A 25769-nucleotide genomic window follows, 5' to 3' on the forward strand; every position below is an offset into this window, starting at 1 on the left:
GGGACTCAAGGTGGCTTGGTGATCTTGATTTACTTACTTGGTGAGTAAATCAACACGATGAGCTCCAAATGCGTTGGACCACAACTCCTAGAATTCTGCATTCATCATAGCCAATGATGCTTAATTGTATTCTTCACAGCTGGCTGGGAAATTTTGGGAGCTGTAATCTAACACACTTGTAGAGCATCATCTGTGATCAATACAACTGTGAGATAGCAAGGGTGATTTAAGCAGATTCAGAGCCCTGCACTAATTTTGCCTTCCTCTGAACCATCTTCATACTGCTGCTCATATCAAATGGTGCAATTCTCATAAACTGAGTAAATTGTCAAATGTAAAATGAGTAATCTCTCACTGGAAAAAGTTCTTGGGAATTTCCAGGCCATGAAGTCATTCTCTCTAAAAGGCTTTGATTTAATGTGAATGTGGTATTAAGTCAGATTCAGATTCAGAATTAGAATTATTTCATGCTATCAGTTGTCTTCCAAGGGACAAGTGAGGACCTCTTGCTGTCTTTCCCCCTTTTGTTTATACTGCTGCTATTTTGAAGGGGAAAGCATTAAGTGGATTTTTAATGGCATCATTTGTGCAACTGTGTGTGTGTATTTGCGAACCCATTAATTCTATAGGGTTTTCTTAGGTAAGTAATACTCAGAGGGGTATTGCCAGTTCCTTTTGTTGAAATAATGACCCACCATACCTAGTATATGAATAGTAGTCTTCCATTCAAATAGTAGCCATATACGGCTACTACTAGAATGACTCTGCTTAGCTTCCAAGATCAGATAGAATCTGGCACCCTTAGGGTATTTAGGCTTCCATATATAATACTTAGCAGCAAATTCACCCTTTTCCTGGGAGGAATTCCCTACTAAAAGAAACAGGGAAATCTGGGAAATCACCTTCTAAGTTACGTGTGGGAAAGCTTCACAAATACAGATCACTGCTACCCTTCACTACTGGCTGGAGATTTTGTGAATTGCAGTCCAATTTAATCTGGAGGAGGGGCCCCTGGTGGCACAGTGCGTTAAAGCGCTGAGCTGCTGAACTTGCGGACCAAAAGGTGCCAGGTCCAAATCCCGGGAACGGAATGAGCGTTCACTGTTAGCCCCAGCTCCTGCCAACCTAGCAGTTCGAAAACATGCAAATGTGAGTAGATCAATAGGTACTGCTCCGGTGGGAAGGTAACGGCGCTCCATGCAGTCATTCCGGCCACATGACCTTGGAGGTGTCTACGGACAACACCGGCTCTTCGGCTTAGAAATGGAGATGAGCTCTAACCCCCAGAGTCGGTCATGACTGGACTTATCGTCAGGGGAAAACCTTTACCTTTTACCTTAGTCTGGAGTTTCATGTATTTTCTCTCACTGTTCTTATAATGTTAAAAGTTTTAGCTGTAGATGACAAACAAGTTGCTAGACAACTTCATAACTTTGAGACTTTTAAAGAGAGAAAAAGTGGTATATAAAGAAGGAGGGCATTCCAAAGCATCAATACTGTGCCATCAGTAAAAAAAAAATCTTGAGTAAAAACAACAAAGGATTTAGGGACATGTCAAGGACTAGAAGTTTTTTTTGGTCATAAGTCTTTGAGCTGCTACTTGTAATGCACTGTCTCTTTTACAACATACATATAGCAGTTCCTCTTGAATTCTTCAGAACTTGTTCCCCCATAAAATGTATGCCTTGGTGTGCAACATGTGCCAACTGAATTATTAGGTGGTGTTGTGGAACCTCAGAATATTTCAGTTGATGTAGGTTGCACACCTAAGCAACCTTATACTGAGCAACAGCTTCTGTAGAACTCAACAGGAACTGCTTTCAAATAAATATACTTAAATATAGTTAGGATTAGGTTGCTGAAACTAGTTTTAACTTCTTTAAACCTCTGAAGAAAAGACAGGGAAATATAACATGGGAGAAGACATCATTCTGGATCATCTTTTCTTTGTTTAATATCCTGCTTTCCGCCCAGTATGGTATCCAAAGTAATATGAAATTGAGAAATGAAATGCTGGTGACCATTCCTGTCCCCAATCCCATCACCCCAAAGCACAGGAACTCAGATCCTCGTCATAGATAGTTTTAACCAGAGGCTATAATTTTTCATGCAGCAATAAATAGCCAGCAGAGTTTCCCTGCACAAATACTTTAATATTTTAGGAATAATAAGGATACTTTAACCATACCTATTCAACTTGTATGCAGAACACATCATGCGATGTGCGGGACTTGACGAATCCAAGGCTGGAGTTAAAATTGCCAGAAGAAACATTAACAACCTTAGATATGCAGATGATACCACTCTGATGGCTGAAAGTGAGGAGGAGCTGAGGAGCCTTATCACCAAGGTGAAAGAAGAAAGTGCAAAAGTTAAACAGTTAAACATCAAGAAAATCAAGATTATGGCAACCAGACTGATTGATAACTGGCAAATAGAGGGAGAAAACGTGGAGGCAGTGACAGACTTTATATTTCTAGGTGCAAAGATCACTGTAGATGCAGATTGCAACCAGGAAATCAGAAGACGTCTACTTCTTGGGAGAAGAGCAATGGCCAACCTCGATAAAATAGTGAAGAGTAGAGACATCACACTGGCAACGAAGGTCCACATAGTGAAAGCAATGGTATTCCCCATAGTAACCTATGGATGCGAGAGCTGGACCATAAGGAAGGCTGAGAGAAGGAAGATAGACGCTTTTGAACTCTGGTGCTGGAGGAAAATGCTGAGAGTGCCTTGGACCGCAAGAAGATCCAACCAGTCCATCCTCCAGGAAATAATGCCCGGCTGCTCACTGGAGGGAAGGATATTAGAGGCAATGTTGAAGTATTTTGGCCACATCTTGAGAAGACAGAAAAGCTTGGAAAAGATCATGATGCTGGGGAAAATGGAAGGAAAAAGGAAGAGAGGCCGACGAAAGTCAAGATGGATGGACGGTATCCTTGAAGTGACTGGCTTGACCTTGAAGGAGCTGGGGGCAGTGACGGCCGACAGGGAGCTCTGGCGTGGGCTGGTCCATGAGGTCACAAAGAGTTGGAAACGACTGTGTGATTGAAGAAGAAGAAGAAATGATAGGAGCTGTTTTTATCCTTCATAGTTGAGGAGAAGAAAAAAACACGGAAAGCATGCTTGAAAGGCTCACAATCAGCGATAAATATTTTTCACATCATTTTCATATATTTCTGATGGTGAGGGTGATTTGTATACAACTCATAACATTTTGTTATAAGTATATTAATGCTTTCCCCCAAAAGAATGCAGGATATAGCAAGAAATGCATTGGAGATACTATATGCTAAGGCAGGCCACAGGCTTTTGACCTTGAGATTGTGTTGGAGAGTCACATAGATTGCTAAAAAAAAAAGCCACATTGAGGAGGGGGCAAGTTTGTTTTCTGTTGCTAGACTCTAGAGCAGTGGTTCTCAACCTGGGGTCCCCAGATGTGTTTGGTTGACAACTCCCAGAAATCCCAGCCAGTTTACTAGCTGTTAGGATTTCTGGGAGTTGAAGACCAAAACATCTGAGGACCCAAGGTTGAGAACCACTGCTCTAAAGGCTGCAACACAAAGCAATGGATTCAAACTGCAGGAAAAGAAATTCCATCTAAACCTTTGGAAGAATTTCTTGTCAGTAAGAGCTGTTCAGCAGTGGAATATACTGTCTTGACATGTAGCAGTAGTCTCTTTCTCTGGAGATTTTTAAGTGGAGGTGGGATGGCCACTTGTTGGGGGGGGGGGAAAGGAGTGTGTTCTTACATGGCAGAATTTGTTTGGACTGAATGGCCCTTATGGTCTCTTCCAACTCTACAATTCTAACTGGTTTGGGAATGGCTATTTTAAAAAGATTCAAATCTGAAGGATGTTGAAATCCTGAATACAGATATGACCTTGTCATTAGAAGGTTAATGAAGCTATGTTTGTTTTGATTGTAAAGCTTTATGCAAAGAAAACAATTTATGTATTGTTGAAGGCCTTCATGGCCAGAACCACTGGAGTGTTGTGTGGTTCCGGTCTGTATGGCTGTGTTCTAGCAGCATTTTCTCCTAGGAGAAAATGCTGCTAGAACACGGGCAAAAAGTCCAGAAACCACAAAACACTCCAAAACAATTTATGCACTGCAAACAATGTATCAAATGTTCCTGTAATCATGGAGCCTTATATGAAAATGTCATCTCTTCATTTAAAAAGAGAGAAGAAATTTCCACCACAGCAGAAGTTATTTTAAACATATCCCAATACCAGAACACCACACGATTATGAAAGTAGATGTGGATATTTAAGCAAAACTATTTTAGAGCAGGAAGGTTGAAGTAATGTTCTCATCTTGAATGGCAACACAGCAATGACTAAGGGACAGCAGGAGCTGATTTGATAGACAAGCAACAGGGGAAGCAATTCTAGAGAAAATGCTGCCATTTCAGCACCATGGAACAGGAAAAAGCATGGTGTTCCAATCATGTTCCTTTTTAGCATAGTGTCAGTAGTGATTTACATGAGAATTGATTTGGGTTATTTAGTATATATGAATCTAAGACATTGGTATTCTGTACCATCTTCTGCTCTCAGATAGGAAGTTGATTAATCTCTATTGCAGAAAGAAAAACAGATTTCAAAATCTTGCTAAATATTCTCCAAGCTTCAATGCTTTGTTAACTCTTTAAACTGGATGATTTTTCTCCTCTATGTTCCACCTCAAAACCATGTATGGCCTTTCAAGTCAATGAAGAATTAAAAAAAAAAACCCAAACTGTTCAAAAGATAGCACTCTAGATCCATACAAACTATCAGGACAGTGGACATATTCAGTGGCTATAGGGGTGAGGATGAAGGGAACCATCATTTAGTTCTTTCCCAATTAAATGATCTGTGTGCACACTAATGCTGAAATATTTTTGAAAGCAGATTCATTGGAAAATCATAACAAACAATAAAACGATATGGTTGGGTAGGAGGAAATACTTGTTTTTATACGGTTTGTTTGCTTTAATTTAGAAGAACTACTAGAATAATGCATTTGGTGGTAGGAAATCATTGTCATGGGCATAACTGAAAATGAGTTGTTTTTTTTTTTAAAAAATTGAAAAATAAAAAGAGTTTGAAATAGTACATTGGGCATGTGTATATGGTGTATCTGCATGTGCTTGCATACTTTGATCTGGGACATCTTTGGATGTCATGACTGAGATGCTATGTTAGGGTTATGTAGTATATAACAATAACAATAATAATAATAATAATAATAATAATAATAATAATAATAATAATAATAATATCAACGTTATTCTTATACCCCACCCCATCTCCCCGAAGGGACTCGGGGCGGCTTACATGGGGCCATGCCCTGACATAACAATATAAAAGCACACAATGCAATAAAACAAATCAATCAACAATAAAAACAGCAATATAGTATATATCATTACATATGAAGTTATGCATTGCTTGAATGAAATGATCCTTCAGCTGAATGGCAACATTAAACTACTAAATATGCAAATGAATGTACAACTGAATGCACAAGCACAGTGGTACTATTACCAATCTCAGCAAGGACAAAGGCACATCAAGATAGAGTGTGCATCTGTATGCATAGCTGCATTCTTTGTGCAATTCTGCATCAACTGCTATATGGTGCACAGTGGTGTACATGTAATTTTGCTGCCAAACAGATGAAATTTTTGAGATTTATCCTTGGTCTTCCTAGTTGTGTGCCAAATGCACTTTTACTATTAGAAACAGGCCAAATGTCAATTGAGTCCCAGGCATGGATCCTTAAATTAAATTTCTGGTTTAAAATGTTTTTTAACCCAGTGGCATTGGTCCCTTAGTATTAACTGATGTTTTCCATTCTAGATGGAAAAAGACACAGGATGAAAAACTAGATAAACTGGGTTTCTCATGAACCACCATTTTGTTCTTTGGATCCATTAATTTGTGTCCTACCCTCTGGAGCAGCACAAAATAAGCTTCTTACACATTTCTTCTGCTGATCGTTACTTGATGATGTATTTGGAGACACTCTGATTGTTTCAACTCCACATGATTTAGATTCAGTGGGGAGTACTTCAAGATATGGCACTTTCTTAGATTGATGATGGCATAGTAAAAAGGTAAAGGTTTCTCCTGACATTAAGTCTAGTTGTGTCAGACTCTGGGGTTGGTGCTCATTTCCATTTCGAAGCCGAAGAGCCAGCGTTGTCCGTAGACACCTCCAAGGTCATGTGACCGGCATGACTGCACAGAATGTTGTTACCTTCCTGCTGAAGCCATACTTATCTACTCAGATTTACGTGTTTTTGAACTGCTAGGTTGGCAGAAGCTGGGGCTAACAGTGGGAGCTCACTCTACTCCCTGGATTTGAACTGTCAACCCTTATGTCAGCAAGTTCAGCAATTTAACCCCCTGTGCCACCAGGGGCTCTGATGATGGCATAAAAAGAGCCATATATACCGTCCCTATGTTTCAGTTTGCAATCTATACAGCCCCATCATTTTAGTAAAGGGATTTTTAAAACACAAAATTGCATTTAACAAGTTTATAATATGGCCCTTTTCTAACTTCTGATGGGTTCATCAGAAGTTAGCGCAGTCATAATGGGCCAAGTCTCCACCTGCCATATAATTTGATCTTCAGAAGTTCCCACCTTCTTTCTTTCCACTTCAGATGTAGCTAATTTCCACTTTATGCTAACTGTGTCAACTGTTGTTTTCTAGAGTCTTCACATGCATTTAGTTCACCAAGAGTGAGCCCATGGTATCAAACAAAACAGGTGTTTGGTCCTATGCATTATCCTCATGATTGTATCATCAGAGCTATCCAACTGCCAGTGCCAGATGAGAAGACCCTGCTCATTCAAAGAGGAAAAGAAACCAGGTTTGTGAGCACTGACAGTTGTTCACAGGTGAAGCATGAACTGAATCTTCTTGTAACACCTCCCAATCTCAGGCTGTGTGCTTGCGCTTCTTCAATTAGAAGCTATGTTAGATATCTGTTGTCAGTGAAGAGACTATGGAGTGTATACAAAATAGCCACATGTTATTTTTTGTTGTGTGCCTTCAATTCAATTTTGACGTATGGTTATCATAAGACCAACCTACCACAGTGTTTTCTGGGCCTAAGAATGTGTGACTCACCCAGGGACACTCAATGGGTTTCCATGGCTAAGCAGAGAATCAAATCTGGTCTCCAGATTTATAGCCCAACTCCTACACCATAATGGCTCCTTATCTGCAGCAAAAATTAATCTAGAACAGGCATCCTCAATTTGCTGCCTTCTAGATGGTTCAAGATACAATTTTCATAATTCCAGTACAGATAGCCAGTGGTTATAGTGACTGGGAATGTTGGAAGTTGTAGTGAAACACATTTGAAGGGTTCTAGATTGAAGCAGGCTTCCATGTCCAAAGCTAGCTGTAGACATTTCCATATCAATAGCACCTTTTCAAAATAATACTTTAATCCCCCTGACTCTCCTCAGTAAGACTCATTCACTTACGTACCAATGTATAAACATATAAACACATATGTGAAAATTAGAGAAAAGAAAATGACACATGGAAATGTTCTGCCTGATGCAACCTCTTCAAGTTATTTCACAAAAGTGTTGGACTAGAAGAAGCTCACATTCAAGAGTTAAAATGGGGACGAGGAGTTATGACAATTTGTGTTGTTTGCTCTAGTTAACTTGAAGGTACTCAAAAAAGGTTTACTGCTAAAAAGCCATCCTCTCGTGTGCTACTCTTGGAACTCTTTAACTGTCAAAATGAAGGGTACTAGTTGTCTGTAATTTTAATGGTTTTTAAATTTACGGTCCACACAGCTACTTTGGTTTTTGTTCTTTTTCTGCTTTCATTGAGTACTGAAGAGCCTCTCTCCAATTGATATTTAAAAAATCCACCACCAGTAATAGTATGGGACCTTCATAAAGATGTTGCTATGGTTCTGTGAGACCCTCACAAAAGTGGATTAATTAAAAACCAGGCAATTGAGAAGAAATAGAATTCAACCGAGCAGAGAACCAGTGGGTTTGCAAGGACTAGTTGGAAGTATTTATGGAGACAAATATAGACCAGAGAGGAAAAGACAGAAGCATATAAGAGAATGCATGGAGGAAGGAAGAGAGATGATATATGTCAGTCTCTGTCCCCAGAGGAGTGAGGGTGAACAGACGGTGGGCAATGAAGCCTATCATTGTCTCCCAGCTGGCGCTGCTCCCCAGGGTTGGTCGGTGGGCTGGTCTCTTGACAGCTGGGCTCAGTGAGGCTTTATCAGGAGCTATTTTTTCACTCTCTCAACTAACTGTGTTGCTCTAAAAAAGGGCGGGAGTTTTGGCTACTGTGGTGTGTTCACAACAGATGCATATGACAGGCTCTATCTTCATGTTTTGGTGTTCCGCCATTCTTCTACTTCTGCTCGTGAATGACAGCATTTGCTGCCCAGCAACTGAGCAAATTTTCTTTGTCTTATATTTACTCATACCTCCCCAGTTCCCGCAAGATCATCCTTTTTATATCTAGCAATGTTGTGTATTTCCCCCACTAAAACCCATTCTGAGAAACTAAAGCAGTTCTTAACCTTATTTAATATTGCAAAAACGAGACAGGTCCCTTCCCTGACTATACAAAGCAGCTGAAGTATCATTTCACAGATGATACCAAAGTTTTGTTATCTGCAAGATCTGAAGTGAAAGAGGTCAAACATACTTTGAAATACTGCCTAATTGCAATAGTGAGCTGGATGAGAGTGAACAAGTCAAACTGAATTCTGGTGAGATATTTTTGAATAGGCCACCTGTTTTGTAATCCTGGATCTGTTTTTATCACTGGAGGTCTAGCGAACTGCAGTGCACTGAAGTACTAACTACCTACATTGATAAGTGTCTCAATAATACTATTTCCCAGAAAAGGGACAACCTTGCTACTCTATGCACTGGTAAATTATTGACTTTATGTGCCTTCAGGTTGACTTTGATGTATGGCAACACTACTATACCGTTCTCTTGGTGAGATTTATTCATAGGATGTTTGCCATTGCCTTCCACTTAGGCTGAGAAAGTATGACTTACACAAGGTCACTAAATGAGTTTCCATGACATAACAGGGATTTTTAACCCTTGCCTCCCAGAGTCCACGTCCAACACTAGACCACTACATGCATTTACTATACCTGGTTGAAAGAAAGTCATTATCTTTCAGTTATGGTTGCTCCCAAACTATATTCAAGATGTTACTGGCGACACATAAAGCCCCATAATGATACCCATTAGAAATGCTTTCCCTACATATACTGAGTCAGCCTCTGAGATCTTCAATGAAAATCATATTGTTTGGTCCAACAACTAGAATATCACCTCACAACATCAAAAAGTGGATTTTCTTATCAAGGTCGTTGATAGCCCACCTTCTTTTCACTCCCTCTGCAACAGAAAGCAATAGCTTTTGAAAACCAAGTTACTAAATATCCAAAGAACCACTAGCTGCCATCTTATTTTTAACTCCAAATTGACAAATGAATTATATTATGTTTAATTAAAAAGATTGTCTTCAATCAGCATAAAAAACCTGAACTGTTATAAATTATGAGTAAATTACATAAGCCACATTTCTAAAAGGCAACAAATTACACAGCATCTCATTGGCGTTAAAGAACTAAAAGTCCAGTGAATGGCTTAATTTTCTTTTATAACTGCAAAACTACTTCTTGATTCTTTTAGTTCTTCAGTGTTGGATAATTACAATGTTTAGGTCACAGAATTGAAATCACTTTCAAAAATAATTTTACATATTTTTATATTCTATTTTACAAAATACTATTTGTCTCTAAGGCATAACTGTCAAAACATCCTAAGCTGCTAAAATGTAATTTAACAAATAAATTGCATAGGATATTGAATTTTAAATATGTTAACCTTGTGAGTTTTGTTGGGAACCATGTGTGAATAAGCATGCTAAAAGAAATAGGATGTAAGAAAGTCAGACTGTAAGAGAGGAACAAAGGAAAAGAAAGAAAATGATTTGGGGGAACATAATAAATGGGACTCATTAAATACCACCATCCACCTGTACTGCAACAACATACACTAAGGGAATTTCAGGAATAAGGCAAACAGAGATAGGAAAACATGAAGCAACCAATTAACTATTTTAAAAGAAAGAGAACAAGGTAGAAGATACAGTACTGTAGTTGGCCCTCCATATCAGCAGCTTTGACTTTTGCAAATTTGATTGTTCAGGGATTTGATTAAATATTTTTTTCTAAGAATCTTTAAGTTGTCCAATACAACTCTATGGTCAACTTCTGCCTGAAGTTGATTATACAGTCATGCCAGAGAACCTGGCATTTACTAGAGAGGAAACTTCCAGAAGAAGTTGACCAGAGAGTCATGCTGGAGAACCTAGATATTACTAGAGATGTGTTCTTCAAAGGAAAAAGAAATAACATTTTCCCAGTTTTGTGGGGGTCTTTTGTCCCAGTCTTAGCAATTGTGGAGGGCTGACCAAATGAACTCCAAAAACTTTTTAAAAATTGCATAGTTTAAGGGGAGAGTGATTTCGCAAAACTTCAATAACACTCTGCCAGTCTACACTGGAATACAATTAATTGTCAACAACACTATGGATATGCTTTATTCATCAAATGAATATAAGATGCCAATTTCTGACAAGTGGTTCCTGCAGAAGGAGCTGCAGTCTCAACTTTCTCATTCTATCAGCAGGATCTCCAGGTTGTGTCGAACTTGGGAAGAAGGATTCTTTCCCCTCCCTGCTGCCTCAGACTCAGAGCACAAGCGCACACACATACATCCCTATCCCTGCAAGTGCACCACCCTCTCTGTGGTTTCCTGAAGGCTTTGTAGTAACTTTGGTGAAGATTGTTGTGAGAAACCCAAATGTGGTAAAGTGTGAAGATAAGTGGCCCCTTTTGGGGAAAAGACAGAGATGTCAGACAAGGTTGCTGACAGAGAAGCTGTCACCTTACAGCACCGTCTACTTTGCAGAGCTTTCAGAAATCCATGCCATAGAGCACTGCAGGGTGAGCTGCTCGCTTGTGCATCCCCTTTGCTTGAAAGTGACACAGCAGATGCTGCACTTTCCTTCCCTTGCAGCATTCTTTGAAAAGGATTTTTTCTAAATGTACAGTCTTTCATGAAGGGCTAGCTAAAAGCAGAAGGGAAAAAGAACATGGGTTTATTGTACAAACCCCTTTTCACATTTGCCAGGCCCTGAGATCTGGAATTGAGAAATCTTCCAGGGTTTATTTCTGAAGCACTCCAAGTCTAGAGCATGACATCAGAAGGAACTTTGGATGTGCTGATGGTGGAGTCCACAGCACATTAATTTTAGTCCAGAATTTTGAATCTGTACATAACATATTGCAAAGCATTGAGTTTCCTTGTTTTTGAAAGTAGCCGCATATTCTTTGTTTCAAATTTTGCAGTGTTTCTGCTTTTGTAGGATACTGGTTTCAGATTTGTACTTTGCATTCCTCAAGACCATGGTTTGTAAAGTGTGTGGTGCTCCTATGACACATTTGAAGGTTTCTGTTTCTAGTTCTATAATCCTTCTCCCTACTTAAAATGGATGTCAATGAAATGCAATGCCAGCTTTGTAATTGTACTCCATCTGTACTAATTATCCTACTCTTTTCCCTTTTAAAAATATTCCTTGAGCAACACTAATTTCATTTCAGCAATTCTTTTGCTTCTCTATTAAACATGATACAAGTAGAACTTTTCTTCCCAAGTAGATGATGTCACTCAGTGCAACTTCCAAATCTCAAAATGTCTTGGCGAAAGAAAAGACAGGGCAGCAACATCTGATTCATTCAGCAGACATGGTATAATTACCAAAGATCTTTAATAGTTCTCGTCAATGGAGATGTGGGGCTTTTTTTTAGAAGTTGTGGGTCTACATTCTTGTTTTATGAGACATGGAGCTGTGACGCAGAACCTGAGCTGGGCTTTTCTGATAAACCCATCTTATTACTATACATAGAATCATAGAAGAGACTGCATGGGCCATCTAGTCCAGTCTCCTGCCATGCAAGAAAAGCACAGTCAAAGTACGTCTGACAAATGATCTACATTTTTACCTACAGTATATCTCAACTACTTATAATTCAATGTGTTGTCGAAGGCTTTCATGGCCGGGATCACAGGGTTGTTGTATGTCTTTCGGGCTGTGTGGCCATGTTCCAGAAACATGGAACATGGCCACACAGCCCGAAAGACATACAACAACCCTACTTATAATTCAATTGAAGATCTCAGCTTTCCTCAGTCTGGTGTTTCCAGACAGTGCACTGCACCCCCATCACTATAATGGCTAGGCCTGAGGGGGGTTGTAGCCCAATATGTCTGACAGAACAGGTTGGAGAAGGTTGATTTTTTTTTCAAACAATGAAGCACATTTGCAACTTAGAAGCCAACAAATGAGTGAGATCAGAGTGAATACAGTTACTTTCAATTCATTAAAAAACAACCATCTAAATAGCCCAAAAAGAAAAACTCCCTCAAGAAAACATCAAAATCTTCTTGAATGTAATGAGAACAAGCAAAGAGTAAATGTTGTTTTTTACATCATGATATACAAAATGTCCATTATCATGCCCTCCTTACCCTAAACAATAACATGTTATAGGTTTTAATATGAGATCATAATACATTATTTCCTGTTTGAAATGCATTGCAATGCAGGTTCTGAGTGACATCAAACATTAGTTTGTGGCTGGAGCACTGGGCATTTTAAAACCATAGAAGTTAAGGAATCAGGAAAACACTTCCTAGTGTGGTGTGACTGAGACTTTGGGGTGGCTGTGTAGATTGTAAAGTATTTTCATATGTTTATGTTAAATGGTTTTATGAAAGAAAAGGCTGACATTTTTTAAAAATGTTATACTCGTATTTTAATTTGCATTGTGTCATATTTATTGTTAGTCACCTTGAGAAAGGCATGATGCACATAAAAAGTGAATAAATAAATATAAGTAGAAGTATCTGGTCTGATGAAACTGTATGTTAGGTTTCTGATGAAACTATAGAAGAACACACAAACACACACACACACATATTGATAATTCAGCATGATGGAGTAGGGTTGGTGGTGGACTTCAGGGGCACAGATAAAAAGAAGCCAAAAGACTGAAAATTGCAAAGAAATAGCAGACAACCAGAAGCTATCTCATTGCAGACTGCAAAGAAATGAGCCTGACTCAGGAAGTTTTATGGAGTTAAGTTATGCAGGCTGTCATCTTCTCTCAGTACTATACACAAAGAATCAGGGTTGCTCCTAGGTTGACTTTACTCTGCTGATGGAAACATTCACTGAGCATTTTATAGCAACTTTGCTTAAGTGGTTGGTACTCTACTACAGTGTCTAGCATCATTTTAACTACAGCAGGATACATACACGTTCTTAAGTATTACATGTATTTGCAAGTATTTTTGGTTCCCTTACAAATGGCAAAAATAGATCCCTTTGTGTACAAACCTGACGTGTGTATGTGACTTCAAGTTGGCCAACAACTTATGGATTTCATAGGTTATTTTACACAAGAAGTGATTTCAGAGGTGCTTTTTCTAGTTTCTTTTTCTTATATATAGTCTACAGCATCTGGTATTGGTTGCCAGTCACCCAGCCAAGTACTAACCAAGGCTGGCCCCACTTCTCTCCTCTTTCAGACAGGATCTGGTGCCTTTAGGGTACTTAGGTAATCAAGGATATTTTTGAGTCAAAATATGAACAGATAATACTTTAATGGTTAAAGTCTGCCCTCTAATGGCAAAACAATATTTAAAGTGTGAGAAAGAAAGATAGAAAATTTCCTAGAGCTAGCCAGCATAGTTTGAGCATTGAGATCAGGGTTTGATCCCCTGCATGGACATGGAAAGCCACTGGATGACTATGCATGAGTTATATACTCGCAGCCCCAGAAAATCCTATGATTGGTTCACATTAGAGTTTCCATAAGTCAGAAATTACTTGAAGGCACTCAACAAAAATAACAAGCAAGCAAGCAAAGGCTCTTTTAAATAAGGCAAATATATTGACAGGCTGCAGTATTTATTGCTGTACTTCTTGTGTGTTTTTAAAAAATCCACATGATATATGTCTAGTCCTGAAGTATTATCAGACAATTCTAAGCCCCCTTTATACCTACCTTCAAGTTAGTTTCTTTTCTGTTCTGTGACATATTGGAATAATATAGTTCATTATCTTTTTCTCCTTTCATATTGTAATTTCTTTTATGGATAAGGTGCTGTTCTGAAATAACAGTTTTGTAATGCTTTCTTTTTAAAAATCAGAGAAAAACTAATTGGCATATTAAACCATCAGAGCATTTTGGCAGACCATACACACTTTATAAATTATTGGAAGAGCTCTAGGGTAGATCCAAGAAATCACTACAAACAGCCTCCTAGTCCTAAGAGAATGAAGCAAGAGGATAGCAAGAGGTGACAACAACTGACAAAATTCAGCAAAAATCCAAAGAGTTATATTTTGAAAGCTTGCGATTCTTGAGACCAATATGGAAACGTTCCAATACAGCTTTTGCTTGAATAATCTGGAATTACAATTCTTTGTCCACTCACTGTTACAAAAAACCCAGGGCTTATACATCATAAGGTTTTAATATTGTAGTCAATTTGCCTTAACCATAAAATTATATGTGAGGGCAAGAGGCCGAGATGATGTGATTTTCCATTGGTAACCTCTCAGGCCCCTTCTACACTGCCATATAATCCAGATTATTAAAGCAGACAATCCACATTATTTGCTTTGAACTGGATTATTTGAGTCCACACTGCCATATAATCCAGTTCAAATTAGATAATCTGGATTTTATATGGCAGTGTAGAAGGGGCCTCAGATATTTCCCACTGCCATCTCTTTTTCCTCAACAAACCTTGAGAGGAGCTATCCATTTTGCTGAATTATATTCCAAAACTATGATGAGTTGGTTGAAGAGGTGAAGTTCAGATTAGAACCTAAAACACATTCACCACCCAATGGCATGAAAGCCGTTACCTTTCACTGCTAGTTATAACCAATGCATGGGAAACTCCTAATCAGCTGCAAGCATTGATAATACTATGAATAATAGAACATTCTGAATCAATCACTTGCTTCTCCTTCGTGGCCTCTGTGAAATCCACACCTGTGGTATTTCCTGCGCCAAGCAGTTGTTCCTCGGATACTTTTAATAAGCTCTTCAATTCGTGGACTCCAGCCCCGCCCTCTTCCAGTAGGATAAATGATGGCCTCAGGGGCTGGCCCTTTAGTTCCTTTTTTCGCTGCGAAAGCAGCAGCTTGGAACTTAGCTCTTTGGATAATCCCTATTGCTTTATAGGTTTGACTCATCTTACTGAATCTCTCCTTCATTTGACCAGGACTGTTTGTGGACTTCAGCTTTATTTCAGGCCAGTATGCCTTCCCTAAAATGCTGCTCTTGTAAGTGTTTTGCCTCCTGGGCACTTCTTGGCTCTTTGTATTCTTTGCAGGGAAGACTACTTGCCTTCAGCCTCAGGCCACAAGACTGCGGCTTTGGCTTCCCTCATCCCTCTCCTCCCGGCACCGCCAGAACCTCAAGTGACGAAAGAGGCAAACTTACCTCCAAGGCCTGGGAGTGGCGAGGGAGGCCAGCATGCTGCTTCTCGCTGAACAGCAATGCCGCCATCGGGAGCGGGGCTGGTGCCATCGCCGGCAAAGGCATGCAGGAAGTCGAAGCACCTTTCTGAGCCGACTTTCTCTTGGAGATCTGCCCACGCACCGCTTCCGGCCGACGACGTTTTGGGCGCTTTGCAGCCAGTGCTGCAAGTAGCGCAGCCCCAACTGGCGGGAGACCTTGTAAACAAGGCACCTTCCCTCCCTAAAGACATAGCTGTTGCATAGGGCACTGGAGCTGGGAGGCAATCTTCCTCCATACCTCTGCCGGTCTTGCCCCAATTCCAGCTGGGTGAGCAGTCTGCGCTGTTTTTGGAGCCTTCTATTCAGCCACTACAACCACCAAAAGGCCATGCCTATGGGCAGCCTCTTGCGTCCCAGCCTTCTACATCAACTGCAGCTCCAGGCTGGTATTACTTTGGGCCTCCCCCCTCTCAGGGCCGCCCTTTGTCTCCAGGAGAGGGACCCTCTACCTCATGGCATGGTTACCCTCCATCATACTCAGGGGCCTCTCGCTCTGATGTCCCTTGTTTTGATTCAGATATGGAATCTTTTTTGTCTTATGAAGATTTTGTGGCATTGATGGTTCGCCTCTCCCATGCCTTAAAGTTTCCTGCTGTAACTGCTCCACAGACAGTGGAAGATCCAATGTTTCCAGCAGAAAAACAACAGCTACCAACATCAGCTATGGTTCCAGCTTTACCATACCTTTTACAGCTGACAAAGTCACCAGATGTTGCTCCGGTGGCTGTACTGGCAGTGACAAGGAGTATCGATAATCTCTATCGAGTAGATACATCATCAGCCCCATGGATAGCTAAACCTCCAACACCCAATTCGGTGGTGGTGGATGTTCCATCCTCACGACGATTAAGGAGGATTCAACCTAGCCCTTCTGATAAGGAGGGCAGGATGATGGATACCCTTGCAAGGAAAGTTCATCTTTCTGCTGGGCTAGTTGTTCACATTGCGCATTACCAGACGTATATGGCGGCGTATCAAACCTTCTTATGGGGCTTATGTCATCATTTTTACATTGTTCCCGACCAGCATCGCCAACGGGCAGATGCGTTCCATCATGAAGTTCTGTTGTTAGCGGAACAGCAGAAAGGTTTGGCTATGCATTCTGCGGATACTGCAGGCAAACTGTTTGCCTCAGCTATGGCTATGCGCAGGCATGCTTTGTTGCGTTCATCTAATCTTTCTGAGGAAGGGAAGGCCAAGGCAGAAGATTCCGCCTATGGATGTTATTACTGTTTTTCATCCTGACACTGATACTCAGCTTAAAAGCTTGCATGAAGTTCGTCAGGCAGCACAAAAATATGGTTTCCAACCCTTTCCTCTTCTTATGGGCATGCTGGTATACTCCGCAGAACACCTATTGCAGGTCTGCATGGGCTCCGTTCTACAGGACTTGGTCTAACCAGACCTTTTGGCCATCTGACAATAATAGGCAGAACCCCCCTTGAAGGGGACGCCAGCAGGGTAGGACTTGGCAGAAGAACCCACCTAGGCGATGGGTTTAGCACTTGCCCTGCCTTTTCTTTAGAGCGGCTGTTACTGCCCTCTCTTTCTCCTGGTTTGGTTGATGTTTCAGCCTACTATGGTGATGGGATCCCCTTGCACCCCCCAGACTCTCCCCCTTTTGAATCTCGCCTGGCAAGATTCTTGCATGCATGGCAGCAAATCACATCAGATAAATGGGTGTTGGATTCTAGTTCAGCATGGCTATAATACAGAATTTATTTCTTTGCCTCCTGTAGGCATTATTTGTTCCACACTTCAGTCACCAATTTTTTGGCAAGAGGTCCACACCCTTCTACAAAAGGGTGCAATAGTACCTTTAGCATTTTTTTCTAAGTATTTTCTTTTCCCAAAGAAGGACGGAGGACTCCGGCCCATTCTGGACCACAGGGAATTGAATCAGTTCATGGCCAATAAAAGATTCAGAATGGTGACATTGGCCACTATTATGTTATTATTGTTTAAAGGAGTGTGGGTCACCACAATTGATTTAAAAGATGCTTACTTGCATGTTGCCATTCATTCTCGTTGGCACAGATTTATTTCTATTATGATAGAAGGCCAAGCTTTTTATTTTCGAGTGTTGGCATTCAGCATTTCTTCTGCCCCTAGAGTGTTTACTAAAGTAATGACAGTGGTAGGGGCTTATCTACGGGAAAATGGTATAATTGTCTGTCTGTATGTTGATGATTGGTTGCTGGTCACTCCTTCTGCACAGCAACTTCACCGTGATATTATGTGCACTCTTTCTGTTTTGCAAAGCCCAGGCCTGATTGTAAACGAGGCCAAGTCACATTTGCAACCTTGCCAAAGGATCCAGTTCATAGGAGCCACTCTGGATTCCACTCTCGCAAGAGCATACTTACCAGACAAAAGGTTTCAGGCACTCCACTCCCTTGCACTCCACATCTCAACGCAGCATGTTGTTCGGGCCAAGAACGTTCAGCATCTGCTCGGCCACATGGTGTTCACCACTGTGGTGATGCCATTTGCACATCCATGAATGCGTCCACTGCAGATGTGGTTTCTCAGGACTTTCCATCCCTCACGTCACAGTTCCTCCAAGCTTCTTATTCCCTCAAATGCTGTACGACAGTCACTTCATTGGTGGATGCTTCTGGAAAACCTTTGCGTTGGGATTCCATTTCGGCCCAGATAGCCAACAGTAATTTTAACCACCGATGCATCACTGCTTGGCTGGGGGGCACATCTCGGCAACATGTCCATTCAAGGGACATGGTCAGCAGCAGAAACTTTCAAGCATATCAATTATCTAGAGCTTCTAGCAATCCTGAAGGCTCTCATGTTGTTTGAGCCACGACTTGCAGGGCAGGTAGTACAAATACTTATGGATTACACAACCACAATGCTTTATATAAACAAACAAGGTGGCTCCCGGTCACGCATTCTCACCAACCTCTCTATGCACATCTGGGATTGCTGCATTGCCAGAAACATAGATATCATTGTGGCCCACATTCCAGGAATCGACAATGCCCAAGCCAATCTATTGAGATGTATACAGCTGCACTCTTCAGCAGGTGGAGAACACCGCATATAGACCTGTTTGCATCTCCTGACATTGCAAAATGTCACAAGTTTGGAGCTCAGTTTCCTCCTCACCATCCTACCAGCTGCTTGGGGGACGCATTCCTTCTAGATTGGACTTCAACTCTGCTATACATATTGCCACCTTTGCCTCTAATGAACTGGTGGTCTCCAAAATCCTAGCAGAACAGGTCAACTGCATTCTGATTGCTCTATGGTGGCCGAGGCAACCATGGTTTGCAACTCTCCATCACCTGTCAGCAGGAAGTTATGTACAGTTGCCACACAGACCAGACCTCCTGTCATGTCAGAATGGACAGATCTTTCACCCAAACATCCATCGCTTCCAGCTGACCGCATGGCGCATCACACCAGCAGCCTGCCCCAACTAATAAAGGATATTCTTGAGTTGGCCCGTAGACTTTCTACAAAGAAGTCTTACAGTTATGAGTGGGCTCATTTCTCTACCTATGGGTCACAACAAGGTTCATACCCTCTTACAGCTTCTACGTCACTTCTTCTCTCTTTGTCAGATGCTGGTCTATCTTTATCTTCCTTAAGGTGCTATCTAGCCGCTATTTTGGCTTATAGATTAGCGGCAGGCTTCCCTTCTGTATTTTCCAACCCTCTTGTCAAGGGTTTCTCAAAGGGTTAAAGAATTTCAGACCCCAGGTAACTCTGTTAGTGGCCCCATGGATGCCTGATGTTGTCCTTTCTGCACTCACCAAACCATCATTTGAACCAATGGCTACAATTGATATTTCACATCTGTCATGGAAGGCAACCTTTTTGGTGTCAATCACTTCGGCTCGAAGAGCAAGTGAGTTGTGTGCTCTACGGGTGGATGAACCTAATCTTAGATTTCATAGGGACAAGGTTGTATTGAGAACTGCTGTTGCATTTCTTCCTAAAGTGGCAACTCATTTCCATATGTCACAAGACATTGTATTACTGGCTTTCTTTAGAGATCCTTCTTCACCTCTTGAGTAGTCGCTTCATTTGTTGGACGTACATAAGGCTCTGGCCTTTTATGTCCAAAGAACTGCTTCTATTAGGAAATCAACAAGAATATTCCTAAAATACCATAATGATGCAGCAAGCCTCCCAGTCTCCAGACAGAGACTTGCAGCCTGGATTGTATCTACCATTAAACTAGCCTATAATATGGCAGGACTAGACTTCCCATCTGGAGTGGCAGCTCGTTCCACCAGAGCAATGGCTGCTTCTACTGCTTTCCTCAGGGGCATACCGCTGGAAGACATTTGTTGGGCGGCAATATGGTCTACGCCGCTCACTTTTGTGTCTCATTACAAACTTGATCTCCTTGCTAAGAGAGACGCAGTGGTTGGTAGAGCGGTTTTATTTTCTGCATTGGCATGACTCCCTCCTCCTTGCAGAAAGCTTGCCAGTCTACCACAGGTGTGGATTTCACAGAGGCCACGAAGGAGAAGGAAAGGTTGCTTACCTGTAACCACCTTTCTTTGAGTGGCCATCTGTGAAATTCACACAACCCGCCCATCCTCCCCACATCGTCATGCCCTGTCCAGAGCTGCTGCTTTCTGGCTCTGGAACTAAAGGGCCAGCCCCTGAGGCCATCATTTATCCTACTGGAGGAGGGGGGGGGGGCTGGAGTCCACTAATTGAAGAGCTTATTAAAAGTATCCGAGGAACAGCTGCTTGGCGCAGGAAATACCACAGGTGTGAATTTCACAGATGGCCACTCAAAGAAAGGTGGTTACAGGTAAGCAACCTTTCCTTCCTTGACATAATGTAACTACAGTAGAGTCTCACTTATCCAACATTCGCTTATCCAACATTCTGGATTATCTAACGCAGTCTGCCTCCCGCCCAGATCCACAGCTGTTTCTCTAGGCAGCAAAGACTGAACTTTTTACACATTTAGTTTTTGACAATGTTACTGTAAGTTCATTTTATGCAAATCTATCTTTATTTGTAGTCAATTTGTTAGTAGCCAATGTTTTTGTAGTCAACGTTTTCAATACATTGCGATGTTTTGGTGCTAAATTCGTAAATACAGTAATTACCACATAACGTTACCATGTATTGAACTGCTTTTTCTGTCGATTTGTTGGAAAACATGCTATTTTGGTGCTTAATTTGTAAAATCATAACATAATTTGACATTTAATAGGGATTTCCTTAATCCCTCCTTATTATCCAACATTTTCGCTTATCCAACATTTTGTTGACCCGTTTATGTTGGATAAGTAAGACTCCACTGTATAGTGTAAAAAGCAACAGTCCTTTCTATATAGGCCAGGGATGTAACTTCACATACCTACACCAGAAATTTAACAAAACTGCCATATATATACACACACACACATACCGTGTTTCCCCGAAAATAAGACAGTGTCTTATATTAATTTATAAGTCTTTGTATAAGTCTTTGTTGTTGTGTTCCTTCAATTGCTTCCTTCTTATGGTGATCATATCATGGATTTCTTGACAATAGTTGTTCAGAGGGGTTTGCCTTCATCTTCCTTTGAGGCTTATAGAGTGTGACTTGCCCAGGGTCACTCAGTGGGTTTCCATGGTTGAGCAGAGATTCAAGTTATATTCCAAATGCTCAAAATACTAAGCCACACTGGCTTCACCAAACTGCTATAACTGTTCTGTATGGGTGCACCTTTTATCTGACCTAAAAGTTTCAACATGACAGAGATGACAATGACAGCAAATATATTTGCTGCATATAATAATTAAGCATCTATTTTTTAGTGGAGTAAAGAATGAAACAGGTCACCACTTGTAGCTAACTGTGTACAAATCAAAATACAAAAAGAACAGGGGATATTGAAAGCTGTTTTAAAATTGATGTGTAACATACAAGAAAGCTGTTGCTAACTCTACTAGGATCAGAGGTTGTGGGCAAGAGATCACAATCAAAATTCACTTTTACTGTTAACTTTTGGAAGACCCTAAAGAAGGGGAATAGTGTAAGTAGTAGCATGATAGTAGATTGAGAAGGCAACAAATTGCAACTGGAAGGGGAAATATGAAAGAAAGGGAGAAAATTAGTGGTTGATTTAAAAATGTAAGATTCTTCCAGAAGTTCTTCCACATATTCAAAATGAAAATCACAATGATCTTAATAAGACAGATAAATTAGTGGACCATTAAGACTTTTTGTAAAATGTCACCGCTGCATCATCACAGAAGAAGGTACTGTAACCTATCTTTGTGACAATACTGACCAGTCCAAGACAACTCTACTAAAACCCCACAATCTCTGGTAACTTCCATGACAGTAGAGAAATTGATCTGTTCTTGGTATCAGTCTGAGCTTTCTAGGGCATTTGGAGACAGGAATTAACACCTTCGATAGCTCCTTTAAAGTTGGCCAAAGGCTAGATTTATTCCTTATTCTACTGGCGTAAACGTTGCCAACTGTTCCTGTTCAAATTAGTGTGCATCTTATAATTACTGACACCTTAGAATTAAAGAAATATGGTGATATCTGCTCTTTAAGAATAAAATCAGTGACTACAAGCTATATTTTAGCCACCATTTGCTTTTCAGTTCAACTCTAGAAACCGAAAGAAACATGTATATTTTATCAAGGAAGATGCTGTTAATCAGGTGATCAGATTTGATCCCTGAAATAGCATGCTATAGACAGGAAGGTAAGAGTTTCCTGTTACATTTTAACAGGAACTGATTGTATAGTACAAAATGGTAAACACATATATATTTGCACTCTGAAAATGGCGCACTTACATAAAAAGTATGGTTCTGGACTGCAGTATGTCTCTCTGTCTATCAAATTTAATCTTATCATCTCTTAACCAGCCAGGGCTTTTGAGACAATGTACTACAGATAGAAAGAGACAAAGCATATTATATCACGTGAAGACAGGCTTCATCACAAAAGAGAAGAATGGTAAAATAGAAGACAGTAGGAAAAGAGGAAGACCACATTACAGTTGGATAGATACAAGGAAGTCACGGTCCTAGGTTTGTGGGACTTGAGTAGGCCTATTGCTAACAGAGAAATACGGAGATCACTCATTGAGCCAGAATGATATAGTGGTTTAAACATTGGAGACTGGGGTTATAATATGACCACATCACACAACAGGATGGATCCACTTTAAAACCAGTTTCTGCCTCCTGCAGAATTCTGAGGCTTGCAATTTAGGGAGAAGCCTTTAAACTGCTCAGCCAGAGAGGTCCTGGTCCCACTACATTACAAATCCCAGAATTCTGCAGGAGGCAGAAACTGGATTTGAAGTGGATCTATCCCCTTGATGAGGCTGTAGGTTCCTACTTAGCCCTGGTAACCTACTTGATGATTCTCTCAGCCTCAAAGAAAAGCAAAGAAAAGCCAAATACTGCCAAGAAACCCCTGTGATATGTTCACATTAGAGTTTCTATACATCGAAAATTACTTGATAGCAAGAACAGCAACACTGACACAGTTGCCATAAGTTCAAATCAACTTGATGGCTTTTAACAACAAATACAAAGAAAAAAACTCTTCAAACAAATGTTTTTTTTCAAAAGTATTTTGAACACATGCAAACATGCATATCTAGCTAAAACAATCAGAAAGGACTATGCTGGTTTTAAGGATCAAAGCTGAAATAGTACTGTCTTGGTTCTTTGTTGGTAGCTCAAGTTGGATGGAGCCAACATGGTGCCTCCAGAGAGGAAAATCCATAATTAGGATGTCACTACAAAGAAAGCCTTGCTACATGTACCTACTAACCTAGGATGCATTTCCACTGTAGAATTAATGCAGTTTGACACTACTTGAACTGCCCTGGCTTGATGCTATAGGTTCACAGGAGTTGTAGTTTTACAATGTCTTTAATCTTCTCTGCCAAAGTGCTGGTGCTTCAACAAATGACAACTCTCATGATCCCATAGAACTGGGCCATGACAGTTAAAGTGGTGTCAAAATGTGCTAATTCTACAGTGGAGATGCACTCCAGTGGTGGGGCATGCAGTGGCACCTATATTCATATCTCATATCACTGGTCAGAATTGTGTGTATTTAAAAAACACAAGCAGCACATGATCAAATTATCAAAAAGCTCTGCCCTTTTTGTAAGCACACATTCATGTTCTGAACAACAGAAGCCACTTCAAGGTTGCCAAAATAGTTCACAAAAGATAGTAGAGCAAAACTAAGGTCCCATCTATACTGCCATATAATCCAGATTATCAAATCCTATAATCCACAGTATTTGCTTTGAACTGGATTATATGAGTCTACACTGCCATATAATTGAGTAAAAATCAGATAACCTGGATTTTATATGGCAGTTTAGAAGGTGCCTAAGTGAGAAATAACAACTTTGAGGCAAATCTAATGGGCACATGTAAAACATGTATAACAAGTAGTGCTCTTTTTAAACATCTAAATCCAGTTAGTGGGTTAGGATCATATAGGAAGCAATCAGTACCAAGTACTGTATATATACACAACTATCTGCTGGCTGAAACAACAATCCATGCATCTGATGAAGTGGGATATAGCTCACAAAAGCTTATGACAAACAAAATACCTTAATTTCAAAGTGCCAGAAAATTCATTCCTGTCCATTTCCACACACACATTTTTTCAATGGAATGTAATTAATGATTTCTGTGGAAGTCTGACTCTAACCACATAAATAAAATATTTAATCCAGGACCAAGTTGTGATCAAATCCATATTCACTCTACAGGAAACATTTCCAAACATACATTTCAACCTTTCCTTCATGGGGCTATTCTCTCAGGACAAGAACTTGCTATTGGCCATGTTTAAAAATACAAACAAAGTAGCTTCCTACCTCATTGTCCACGATCAAGAAGCTCAATTCTCTGATGATACCTTTGAAAAAGGAACAATGTAATGTTCCCTAAGTTTAATTTATTTTACTTAATTTGCCTTTTCTCCAAGCATCACTGCCAGGAAGTCGTGCTGCTGAAATAGGCACTGTAACTTAAATCAACACAACCAAAGACCTTTAATTTCCAGACTTCTGACGGTTGTTTACATTTCTGTACTTCAACAGTGTAATTGGTTGGAACAATACCATCTGTCACATGTATTGTACTTGAGCAGGAAATGGGGAGCAGAGGGGCTGTAAGATGTGGGTTTCCTGTTCTACAGTCTGTAACACACACTTTTGATCCTCTGTACAATCATCCCTAGAAAAAGGAAAGTGAAATGGGAGAAGACACACAGTTAGAAGAAGCTCTGAAACAACAACAATAACAACAAAGAAGCATTGCAACTTTCACAAATGCTAAAAGAAAACCCAAACAGGCTTTTTATTTACAAACAATTTAAAACAGATTTACAAATCTGATGTAGAAATTTCCAAAAAATGAGACAGTAATTGGAGCACTGTAAACTGAGTGTGGGCTTGGCTCCTGTGGTCAAAGTCTAACTGTTGTGTGACTGTTGTGTTGAAAGAGAGCCAGGTACTTAAGTTGATTGACAGCAGGCATTGTCCCCTGTTAATTGAGTTTCTGGGAAAGCTTTATTTGCCAGTGTGAGTTTCTGCCAGAGCCTGATCCCAGAAGGGCAGTTGGTTCTTGCAGAAGCAGAGGCAGCAGGAGGACATTTTTGCTTCCTGGCTTCAGGTAGGATTTGGCTAAGATTTTAAACTGAGTGTGGGCTTGGCTCCTGTGGTCAAAGTCTAACTGTTGTGTGACTGTTGTGTTGAAAGAGAGCCAGGTACTTAAGTTGATTGACAGCAGGCATTGTCCCCTGTTAATTGAGTTTCTGGGAAAGCTTTATTTGAAAAAGGCACCTTTACTAACTATCCTTCGCAGTACATACAGGAAACAAAGCAACATAAACAAATACACAAAGAGGTGGTTTGTTGCAGTTTGCACATAAAGTGCGTGCATATTACTTAACTGTACAAAGATCCCACTTGGCCACCACGCTCACCAAGAGATGCAACAAAAGCAAAACATTCCCATCACATGCACCAGCTGTGGCATGTTCCGCTTTTTCACACAAAAACTAGACAACTACATCTGCTCCAAATGCAAACAGATGACTCTGATG

General features: G+C 40.4%; 1 protein-coding gene across 1 annotated transcript in view; it reads right to left on the reverse strand.

Moving 5' to 3' along the window:
- ccnd3 (cyclin D3) overlaps window positions 1-25769 on the reverse strand; it is a 107206-nt gene that overhangs the window by 75629 nt on the left and 5808 nt on the right. The window contains exon 2 of the mRNA XM_062978498.1: window positions 24538-24898. The gene's annotated coding sequence lies outside the window, so the exon portion shown is untranslated. The remainder of the gene's footprint in view (window positions 1-24537; window positions 24899-25769) is intronic.

The sequence above is a fragment of the Anolis carolinensis genome, chromosome 4, assembly GCF_035594765.1.
Source record: "Anolis carolinensis isolate JA03-04 chromosome 4, rAnoCar3.1.pri, whole genome shotgun sequence".
Lineage (NCBI taxonomy): Eukaryota > Metazoa > Chordata > Lepidosauria > Squamata > Dactyloidae > Anolis > Anolis carolinensis.